The 10,607-nt window shown below is 38.9% G+C and overlaps 1 long non-coding RNA gene across 2 annotated transcripts in view; it reads left to right on the forward strand.

Annotated features, from left to right (window-relative positions):
- Nucleotides 1–9,917, forward strand: part of LOC115304995 — a 90,174-nt gene extending 80,257 nt beyond the window's left edge. Inside the window, exons 2-4 of one of the 2 annotated variants that reach the window (XR_003914713.1) lie at nucleotides 5,000–5,108; nucleotides 6,619–6,908; nucleotides 9,461–9,917. This is a non-coding gene — a long non-coding RNA (uncharacterized LOC115304995). Of the gene's footprint in view, nucleotides 1–4,999; nucleotides 5,109–5,425; nucleotides 5,514–6,618; nucleotides 6,909–9,460 lie in introns of those variants that run through there. The other variant, XR_003914714.1, reaches the window with a different exon arrangement.
- The last annotated feature ends 690 nt before the right edge of the window (nucleotides 9,918–10,607 follow it).

The raw sequence follows: 10,607 nt of genomic DNA on the forward strand, positions 1-10,607 counted from the left end.
TTGTGTGTGTATATATATATATATATATATATATATATATATATATATATATATATACACAATGGAGTACTACATGGCAATGAGAAAGAATGAAATCTGGCCATTCCTGGCAACATGGATGGAACTCAAGGGTGTCATGTTAAGTGAAATAAGTCAGGCAGAGAAGGACAGATACCATATATTTTCACTTATAAGTGGAACAGGAGAAACTTAACAGAGGACCATGGGGGAGGGGAAGAGGGAAAATAGGGAGAGGGAGAGAGGCAAATCATGAGAGGCTCTTGAATACTGAAATCAAACTGAGGGCTGGAAAGGGAGGAGGAAAGGGGAAGGGGCTGATGGGCATGAAGGAGGACACTTGTGGGGATGAGCACTGGGTGTTATGTGGAAACCAGCTTGACTATAAACTATATAAAAAGAGAATGAAATCTTGCAATTTGCAGTGACATGAATGGAGCTAGAGAGTCTTATAAGCTAAATAAGTCAGAAAAAGACAAACTTCATATGATTTCACTCATATGTAAAATTCAAGAACCAAAATAGAGGGTCATGGTTAGAGTGGGGGGTGGGGGACACGTTGTGGGGAAGATTGGCAAACTGGGGAAGAGACTCTTAACTGTAGTGAACAAACAGGGTACTGGAGGGGAGGGGAGTGGGGGGATGGATTAAATAGGTGATGGTTATTAAGGAGGGCACTTGTGATGAACGCTGGATGCTATATGTAATTGATGAACCACTAAATTCTATACCTGAAATCAATATTACACTGCATATTAACACTGACTGGAATTTAAATAAAACTTAAAAAAAACCCATATACAACTCAGTGCCAGAAAACCCAAATAACTACAAAATGGGAAGAAGACATGAACAGGCATTTCTCCAAAGAGGACATCAGATGGCCAATAGACACATGAAAGATGCTCAACATCACTCATCAGGAAAATGCATGCCCCAACCCAAGGAGATATTACTGCACATCTCCCAGAATGGCTAAAATTAAAAGCAAGGGTTGGTGAAGATGTGGAGAAGGAACCTCCATGCACTGTTGGTGAGAATGCAAACTGTTACATCCATGTGGAAAATATTATGGAGATTAGTCAAAAAATTAAAAATAGAATCATGTGAAATATTAGTTCTGCTACTGAATATTTACCCAAATAATATAAAAATATTAATTTGAAAAGATATATGTACCCCTATGTTTATTGCAGCATTATTTGTGATAGACAAATTGTGGAGTCATCCTAAGTGTTCATCGACAGATGAATGGATAAATAAGAGGTCTTATACATACATGGAATATCACTCAGCCATCAGAAAGAATAAAATCTTACCATTTACAACAGTGTGGATGGGTCTATAGGTTATAATGCTGAGTGAAATAAATCAGAGAAAGTCAAATACCATATTATTTCACTCACATGTGGAATTTAAGAAACAAAACAAAGAAGAAAAAAAGACCAAAAACCAGACTCTTAAATATAGAGAACAAACTGATGACTACCAGAGGGGAGGTGAGTGGGGTAATGAGTGAGTTAGGTGAGAAGAATTAAGAGTACACTTATCCTGATAAGCACTGAGTAATGTAGCAATTTGTTGAATCACTAATCTGTACACCTGAAAGTAATATATTACTATGTGTTAATTATACTGGAATCAAAATTTAAAAAAGAAAGGTCCAGTCAACAGAAAAAAGAAAATATAGACATAGATCTTATACCCTTCATAAAATGTAACTGCAAATGGATCATAAAAGATAATATAGGAGGGAACCTAATGACCTTGAATATAACACCAAAGACATAATCTATGAAAGAAATAATTGATAAGTTCACTTCTTTAAAAATGAAAAACTTCTGCTTTGTGAAAGGCTATATCAAAAGAATGAAAGAGAAGACATGGACTAGTAGAAAATATTTACAAGGCACATCTGATATAGGACTATAATTGAAAAATATAAGGAACTCTTAAAACTCAACTATAAAAAACAAACAACCTAAGAAAAAAATGGACCAAAGACCTTAACAGACACCTTGCCAAAGAAGATACACAGATGGCAAATAGACATATGAAAATATGCTCTACACTAGGGGAATACAAATTAAAGCAATGAGATATATACAACTAATCACCTATTAGAATGACTAAAATTAGAACGCTTGACAACACCAAATGCTGGTGAGGATATGGAGCAACAAGAACTTTCATTCACTGCTGATGGGAATGCAAATTCACACAGACATTTTGGAAGTCATTTTGGCAGTTTCTTAAAACTAAACATGCTCTTAGCATATGATCCATCAGTCATGTTCCTTGCCATTTGCCCAAAGTATTTGAAAAGTTATGGCCACACAAAACCCTGTAGATGGATGTTTATAGCAGCTTTATTCATTACTGCCAAACTTAGAAGCAACCAAGATGTCTTTCATTAGGTGAATGGGTAAATAAACTGTGGTACAGCCAGACAATGGAAAATTATTCAGTGCTAAAAAAAGAATGAGCAATTAAGCTATGAAAAGACATGGAGGAGACTTAAAGGCATATTACTAAGTGAAATAAAGCAATCTCAAAGGGCTACACACTGTATGATTCCAACTGTAAGACATACTGGAAAGTGCAAATTTATGAAGTTGTTGTTAAAAAACAGTGGTTGTCAGGCATCAGGGTAGGGAGAAGTACGAATAGGAAGAACACAGAGGATTTTTAGGGCAGGGAAAATGCTCTATATGACACTATAATAGTTGATGCATGTCATTAAGTGCTTATCAAAATCCACAGAATGTACAACACCAAGAATGAACCCTAAAGTAAACCATAGACTTTGGGTGATTCTGATGTATCAGTGTAGATTTATCAACTGTAACTGATATACCATTATGGGGTGGTACATTGATATCAGGGAGGCTAGGCATGTGTGGGGACAGCAGGTATGTGGGATATCTCTGTACTTTCTTTTCAATTTTGCTGTGAACCTAAAACTGCTCTAAAAAATAAAATCTTTTAAAACAATAAAACAGAACAAAGGGATCTAATCAGTTCAGATTTCTCTGAGGACCTCTCTTTCTTTGAGTCAAATGTTCATTTCTTACCCAATGAATTGGGATAAGAAGTCATGGAGCCCATTGTCCATTCAGCAGGAATTATGTGTAAAACAGGATATAATGATGTCTTAGTCTGTTTGGACTGCTAAAATAAAATACCATAAATTTGGGAGCATATAAACAACAAAGATGTATTTCTCACAGTTCTAGAGGATAGAAGTTCAAGATCAGGGTGCTACCATTGTTGCTGGATAAGAGCCCTCTTCCTGGTCACAGATTTGTGTTGTATTCTCACATGGCAGGAAGGGATAGGTAGGTCTGTGGGACCTCTTTTATGAAAGCAAAAATCCCATTTTCTAAAGTTTATTTATTTTGAGAGATAGTGGGAGAGAGAGAGAGAGTGAGAGAGAGAGAGAGAGAGAGGAGGGAGAGAATCCCAAGCAGACTTCATACTATCAGGCAAGTCCACCACAGTGCTCAAACTCATGAATGGTGAGATCATGACCTGAGCCAAGATCAAGAGTTGGATGCTTAACTGACAGAGCCACCCAGGTGTCCCAGCATTAATCCCACTTATGAAGGTTCTGCCTCATGATTGAATCATCTCCCAAAGGCCCATCACCTTATACCTTGGGGATTATGTGTCAAATGAATCTTGGGGGGGGGCACAAAAATTTAAGCCATAGCAAATAGCATAGGTGAAAGTTTGAGCAAGGTGACCTCTCTGAGTCTAGCTGCAGCAAAAGGACCTGTGCTCCTCCAGCGATAGAGTTGATGGAGAACTCCACTAAGATAGCCCTGTATATGGCTTGTGGAAAAATGGAAATTCAAGTACCCAATGATCAAAGTTTGGATGAAGCTTCCATTCATCAGTGTAGACAGCTATAATATTCAAATGGCATGATGAATAATGGCAGTGTCATGGCAAATTAGATCATTAACACCCAGAAGAGGTGAGAATCATTATGGATAGAGGAAAGATTCCTCTGCTTGAGCAAAGTAAGTGGTGACTAAGGGGATGGAAATTTGAAGCTCAGCAATTCAGATGCTACTGTGACTTAAAGCAGGTTACTCAAAATGTGATTTGTGAGCTTGATGGAAATGTACATTCTCAGAACTAAAGCTGGACTTAATGAATCAGAATCTCTGGTGGCAATGTCCTAATTTTCCAGGTGGTTTGGTATGCACTGAAGTTTGAGAAGCATTAGCTTGAGGGTCTTCCCTACCTCACTGAAGACTACATAGAGGAGCAGGGAGCTAACAGTCCTGGGAGGGGTGCCAGTGGGTTGGTTCAGGGCTTGAAAAGATAGAGATCTTTGGGGGAAATAGTTTAACAGTGACATTCCAGGATTTATAAGGGGAAGACCATTTACTCTCAAGGAAATATTGATGTAAATAAGAGGCTGAGCTTCTAAAAATGAGAAACTTCCAGAAAAAGCACCTATTTCCTTATACATCTGGAAAATGAACTGACTCATAAGGTCAGAGATAATAATGTCCTCTAGTCATGCCCACCTATGTGTGGGATCAAGGACATGGCTGAGAGTTCACAGACCTGGACACAGACCTCATGGATACTGCATTAATCAGATAATATTCTAGAAGGTCCCTAGGCAGAATTTGCCAGGTGTAACAAATGCTTAAGAGTTTCCTTTCCAACATGATTCTTATGGAAGATGCAGAAAGTCAGGCTACATTTTTTTTATAGTAGATGATTATCATGAAGACCTTTCTGATTTTTTCTGAAGGTGTGGGAATATGTGGATAAATAATGGTCTCATGACCAGAGTACATTTTTCTTATCTGTACTGGTTTATTAAGTAGAATGTGATTATGTCTATGAACCAGACTGGGCACCTTCCTGTGAATCTAGAGCACTTGACAAAATTTTTTTAAAAAGTTGTTGGTTACTAGTATTCTCTATATTTCCTAATCTACCTTATTTCTTAAAATAGATGCAAAGGAAACCAGATGTCCAGTTACCCTTAATACCATGGAAATAGACAAGATGACCCAAAGGCTTCCTACTTTGTTTAATCACATGAAGATCAAACTGAATGAGAGGTTTGCCATTTATTTCTACCAGTTACAATTATTATAAATACCTTCATCAGTACTTCAATAGCATTCTAACCTGATTTGGCTAGTAAAATTGATGGACTTTGACATGTAATATTCACACATGTAAAAAAAAACTGTTAGTAAAGCCATAGTTATGATAAATTATTTTTGAAGATATGTTTCTGGAAGGATGCTCTATTGGACTGTATGTACTATAAGTCCAGGTCCAGATCTGTCTGCAGCATGGCCTCAGAACATACTAATTTTAAATTAAGTATAACATTTCATCTTTTGTATCAAAACAGATGGCCATATGAAAACAAAAAGGAAGATAGAGGTTGGACTTTTGAAAAGAAATCTAAAACGATGTGACAGTAGCTCCTAGATAAAATGGGAAATATTTAAAAGGTAACCCATTTATTAATTAGTGAATTTAGATGGCATATGTTTTTGAATATTAGCTTATAAATCTAACTTTAAAAACATGTTTATTTACTTCGAGAAAGAGAGGGGGAGAGAGCGCGCGCAAGCAGGGAAGGGGCAGAGAGAGAGAGGGAGAGAGAGAGATAATCTCAAATAGGCCCCATGTTCAGCATGGAGCCTGATGTGGGGTTCTATCTCACAAGTGTGAGATCATAACCTGAGCCAAAATCAAACTGGTCACTCAACTGACTGAGCCACCTGGGCACTCCTAAATCTAACTTTCTAATTATATGAACAATCTTAATGAGACAGGTTATGGAGAAAATAAAATTGCAGTTTTAATTTATCATGTTTTATAGCTCTTAAATGGTGTTGTATATGAAAGGATATAGAGTTCTATCTTCTCTCCAACATCAAACTGTGAGATTTCAGAGTAGCCACAGACATGGCTAATGGCTGAATCCAGTTGGTCACAGTTATCAAATCTACTTGATAAAAACTTGAAACAGTAAGTTATTTTATACAAAGAAAATCATCAAGAACCATAAGAAACTTCCTTTTTAGCCCTGTGAAACTTTTTATTCTTTCAGTCAGATAAATCCACCCAATAACTTTTGCCTTTGGAAATGATGACTATTTCAAGTCCTAACACTGGGCTGCAAGTGACCTTCATTAATACTTCGATGTTTTAATGAAGTCACCTACAACATATTTGATATTACATGACCCTCATGTATCATGTTTTAGGCTGAAATACTTTATATTAGGCTGAGGTCAGCTCAGCTGGCCATTTTCTCTTCCAGAGACTAAGGACACATGAATATCAGTCAGGAAACCATTGTACCAATCTCTAAATCAATTTCTCAGCACTTGCCAAACAGATCTATCCAGTTTATGGCCATGTTGTTTATACTTACTTAATTTTGACTAAAAAAAAGTAAAGAACAAGGTGCTATAGAGGAATCAGATATGATAAAATATATAATACAATATGACATGATATCATATAGACAAGTTATAGTTAAGTCTTCATTGTTTCTGGCAGTTCATTATTTCATTTGACCTTCTCAACAACTCTTACCCCTTACAGTTGAGGAAACTGAGGCCAGAGGGATGGAGTGACATGCAGTGGGCTTGGGTCACTGGTCTTTGGTGACAGAACACAGACAAGAACTAGCTCCCACAGCTGATAGGAGTTCTCCTCATCACTCTTATCTCTGCCCAACTTACAACACAGCAATTGATTTGTTGCCATCCACTCTTTATTGATGAACACCTTGTGGTGGAAAACATCATTGTACACAGGATTTCCTGGTTGCTGAGCCACTCTTCACTCTGGACGTGAAAGATGCCACCTGCCAAGTAAACCTGACCCAGAAGGTGAGAGGTTTGCAGTTTTAACAGGTGCACATCAAGTCGTCATCAATCTCTGTAACAGCGCTGCTCTCATTCTTTTTAACCTTGCTCTGAAGTGTGATGCCTTTGTTAAGACTCCATTTTGGATGGAAGAAAAGAATATTTCTTTCTCTAAGAGCATACTTACTTTGTCAAATGGATTTTAGGACAAGACAAAACCTACTCTTTCCTTGACTCTATATGAAATCCTCTCTGTAGAGGAGTCTGGAGATTCTTACCCAGTTCCATCAAACACCAACGTTTGGCTTTTTATTAGGATTTAGTCCCAAACATACGAGAATTGGATGATACTCCCTTTTCCCCCCTCCCCTGTCTAATCTATCAGTAAATCCTCATGGTTCTGTCTCCAAAATCTATTCCCTTTGTCCCAACATGTCCCTCCCTGGCTGTTCCCTGAATCTAAGCTACCAGTGCTTCAGCCTGTCCTTCTCTGGTAGGAGACACAGCTCTAACAATTTCATTTCCTTTAACTCTTGCCCCTATTACTGTCCAGCCTCCACAAAGTGACCAGAGAAATGCTTTTAAAAATGTAAATCTTGTCACTCTCTGCTTAAAAGCTCTCACTGGCTACCCATTGACATTAAAGTAAAACCTGTATCTTTTACCTTGACCCACAGGCCCTGTCTACCTCTCATCTCACAGCCTGCACTCTCCCTGGGTGCACTCTGCTCTAGCAGCACACACAGTAGGACGTGCTGAGCTCCTACCAACTGCGGTAGACTAAACGTTGTCCCCTCCCCTACCAACCCACCAAATATGTCCTCATCCTAATCCCTGGAAACTACAGATGTTACCTTATATGGCAGCAAAAGGGATGTGATTGATTGATGGGTTAGAGATTTGGCCAAGATGGGTCCTAAAGGCCATCACAAGTATTCCTATATGAAAGAAAGACAGAGAGATTATTCGGACAATCACACAGGAGAAGCTGTAAATATGCTGGCCTTGAAGATTGGAGCAATTCTGACAAAAACCAAGAAATTCTGGCATTTGCCAGAAGCTGGGAGGACCAAGGAGTGGATTCTCTCCTGGTGTTTTCAGAAGGACTGTGGCCCTGCCAGCACCTTGTTTTCAGACTTCTAGGCTCTAAACTTTGAGAAAATTCGTTCTGTTTTTGTAAACCACCAAGTCTGTGGTAGTTTGTTACAGCATCCATAGGAAGTTAATATACTGTGGTTTCTATACTTATGGTTCCTTCTGCTTGCAACTGATTTTTATGAAACCTTCTTATGTCTGCCCCTTTCTTGTTCCCTAGGACTCAAGTGAAATAGTACCTCTTTCGGGAGACTTCCCTGACTGTTGGAGCTAAGGCAGAATCTCCACTCAGACATTCTCTGTCATGTCCCCCATTTTATTTTATCATTTAAAAATATTATTTATATTTATTTTTTCTCTGACTTCCTTATTTTCTTATTCCATCACACACATATACACAAAACCCCACACAATGTATGGTATGCAGTCAATGCTTACTAAAATATTTGCTGAAGAAAGGAAAGAAGGAAAGAATATTATTAAATGCCTAATGATAAAGAAGAAGTTATTTAATAACATCTGGGCTTTTAAAAGATCTTTGGCTTCTGTGGTGTATGTCTTCTACTATAGATATGGTTGGCTACATAGAATCCTATAAATAATATCCAGGGCATCCAGTTAAATATGAATTTCAGGTAAACACAAATAATTTTTAGTGTAAGTATATCCCACAAAATAAATGTATGCAAACAAATATTGCATAGGACATATTTATGCTAAGTATAGCATTTGTTACTCAAATTCAGGGGCACCTGGGTGGTTCAGTTGGTTAAGCGTGTAACTTCAGCTCAGATCATACTCTTACAGCTTGGGAGTTCGAGTCCTGCACTGGGCTCTGTGCTGATAGCTCAGAGCCTGGAGCCTACCTTGGGTTCTGTGTCTCCCTCTCTCTCTGCCCCTCCTCTAATAATTCTCTCCATCTCTCAAATATAAATTTTTAAAAGTCAAAAAATTCAAATGTAGCTGGGCATCTTGTTTTATTTTGTTTTTTACTAAATCTGGCAACCCTAATTAAAGAACACTACAGTGCTCTATTATAAACAGATTATTCTGTCAGGAGATGAGGGGGTAAATTAAAAAATCAAAAACCAAAAACCAAACCAAACAAAAAACCTTGCTTCTGAAAATCTTTTCAGATGCAAGTGTTCCTCAAAATCTTAAAACTGTGTGCACATATCAGTAAGTTGACTCTTCCCTCTAAGGGAAAACCAAAGAAGTAGCACTTGTTTACTCACATCACCCAGGGAAAGGAAGGCACCTGCTGTGCTAAAGGCAAACCCTGATAGTGTCACTTGTGAATCTGCATGGATGATACCAGAACTGGGCATATTCCACATCATGGAACCATTTCTATATGTGAAGGCAATATGAGTTTCTAGGGTATAATTGTGATTCCCTGTATAAAGTGCTTTTGGAGAGTTTGTGATGAGATTCTGTACATGCATCCTTTTACTCACTTCCCCCTGCCCCTTATTCCCCAGGATCCTGGCTGATCAACAAACCAAACATGGATTGACAGAAGGAAGAAATATCAGGAAGACTTTCTGGTCAGGGCCAGCCTGGGGATGGAGGCCTCTCACCACCCATTTCCACGGAAGGTGGCAGACCTGCAGAGCATGTCCCCACTCTTCATGCTGAGAGAGAACAGACGTCTGGGGACCCTGGTAAGGGCAGGCCCTGCTAGCTGGGTCCACAGACCAGTCGAGCACTTTTGTGCCATCTGAGGGAGAGGACACACATCACGTGCGCAGCAGCCTGAGCGTGCTCCTGAGTGGGGAGCTGCCCAGTCTGATCAGCCAGACGTCTTCGCATTGGGAGGGGAGTCAGGGCAAGTGGGGATAGAAGCTGCCTCTCTAGCACTTCCTTGTCCCAGAGAAAGTGTTTGCAGACCTTCCCTTCTCTTTCTGTCAGCCCAGAAATAAAAAAAGAGGAATATAATTAGTTCTTCCTAAAATGCTGCTTTGGGGGGAAGGGTATTTACAGGACAAGGTTGTCAGTACTATTGATAGATGTGACAAACCTTTAAGCTGCTAACATGAGAGATTCACTGTGAGAACCAAAAGGTTTCCACTCAGCAGCAGAACCATTTGAGCACTCCATAAAGTGTATTCGAATAGTTGTGTTTACCTTGAAGTCCCTTGGAAATCTAAAAATATGAAGTTCTATGTTGAAAGGCTGCCTATAAGGAAGGAAAGAGAAAGTGCCAGCCATCTAAATGCAGAGCCCCAAACTTCTTGCCTCACTTTACCCACAGTCATACAATGGGAGGTTCAGTTCTGCTCAGTTCTTTTCAAACTCAGATTTGTGAGTTTGCCTATCACAATATAGAAAACACTTTAGAAGAAGAAATTCAAATAATGACTAAAAATTTAAATCCATCTCTAGGACAATATAGTTTTCCCTTTTTCTTTCCTTTCCTTTCCTTCTTTCTTTCTTTTTCTTTCTTTCTTTCTGAGGGAGAGAGAGTGAGCAGGGGAGGGAGAGAGGGAGGGAGGGAGGGAGGGAGAGAGAGACAGAGAGAGAGAGAGAGAGAGAGAGAGAATCTTAAGCAGGCTCCATGCTAGTGCAGAGCCCAATGCAGGGCTTGATCCCATGACCCTGGGTTTATGACCTGAGCTGAAATCAAGA

Source organism: Suricata suricatta, chromosome 10 (assembly GCF_006229205.1).
Source record: "Suricata suricatta isolate VVHF042 chromosome 10, meerkat_22Aug2017_6uvM2_HiC, whole genome shotgun sequence".
In the NCBI taxonomy this organism is placed as follows: domain Eukaryota; kingdom Metazoa; phylum Chordata; class Mammalia; order Carnivora; family Herpestidae; genus Suricata; species Suricata suricatta.